The 1,190-nt window shown below is 45.0% G+C and overlaps 1 protein-coding gene across 1 annotated transcript in view; it reads left to right on the top strand.

The window, feature by feature from the left end:
- The window catches only part of LOC113202675 (uncharacterized), a 158,637-nt gene that overhangs the window by 85,427 nt on the left and 72,020 nt on the right, over window positions 1-1,190 (top strand). The window lies entirely within an intron of this gene.

Genomic DNA, 1,190 nt, shown 5'->3' with positions numbered 1-1,190 from the left:
AAACTCTGAGAAAACCCTTTGGTGAGTAAACTTAGTAAGTAAACCTGTGAGTAAATTCTGGTGGTTAACTCTGTAAGTTAACCCCTTCTAGCATAATTAAACCCCTTTGAGTAAACTATATAAGTAAGTTTTGTGAGGAAACTATCCTGCCGTACAAGCGAGTGAGCGAGCGACGCAAATCATGAAAACAAACGAAAACCATGATAAAAGTTTAAAATTTCAATCAAGGATCGATCTTGAAAGCAGATGAAACAAATTTGAAAAGAGGTCTGTGGTATGTGCTCTGTGTTGTATTTTTTGTCTCATATTAAGTGTTCTTTGCTTGTAGCTGCTTGTCACTTGCAATCTTGCTATTCGGCTATTTTTAAGGAGCAGATAAGGGGAAGATGGTCAGAACGGCCGGCTTCAGTGGTCCAATATAGTTTCGACACGGGGCTTGCTCCAGGGTCCTGCCCGGCGCAGTTGTTAGCCAACGTGTAAGATAAGGGGCCTAGCGCGACACTAATTCATTACTCACTTTTCATTCGCAATTCCCCAAGTATCAAAGAATTTGTTTTCTGGCCTCTGCTTATGGGTTCTCTTTCCGTATCGAGAGTAAAAGTTAGCTGACACCTTAAAGTTACTTACAATATATTCTTTATGTTTAGTCAAAGGGTTTTTAAGGTGTCATCTGCCAAAAAACGGTTTTAAAACATTATTCCGTCAGTCCGTTTGATGTTTTGAATGATGCTATATAGTTTACTTTCACTCACGCCATGTATTTCATATTTATAAGGTTTTGCAATTATGCCTACTCTATGAAAAGCGCTATTAACACTGGCAACCCCTGATAAAGATCCCGAAAGATTGGCTGATAGAGAAGTGAGTGCAAGATAGGATAAGACCCACCCAGCCAACTATGTTGCTTTGCGGACGAAGCTCGATGAAACTACATGATTACAGATTTGGGAAGCCTGGTTACTATATTATTAATTCAACGTCGTGTGAGAGACTTGTGGCGGGGCTCGCGGCGTAGAGACGCCTGTCCTTAGTGTTCCGCCCCGTCTCGTGAGAGAGAGGGCGGGGCGGAGTGGGTCTCCTCTCTAGAGACACAGCGCGCCAAGAGGGTCCCGGTGCCCCAGTGCCCCGCCAAGCCCTGCCACGCCCTGCCACGCCCTGCCACGCCCTGCCACGCCCTGCCACGCCCTGCC

This window comes from Frankliniella occidentalis, unplaced genomic scaffold (genome assembly GCF_000697945.3).
Source record: "Frankliniella occidentalis isolate FOCC.00 unplaced genomic scaffold, Focc_3.1 Scaffold81, whole genome shotgun sequence".
In the NCBI taxonomy this organism is placed as follows: Eukaryota; Metazoa; Arthropoda; class Insecta; order Thysanoptera; family Thripidae; genus Frankliniella; species Frankliniella occidentalis.
The sequence above is the reverse complement of the archived record's forward strand: the minus strand, read 5'-3'. Positions and strand labels throughout refer to the sequence as shown.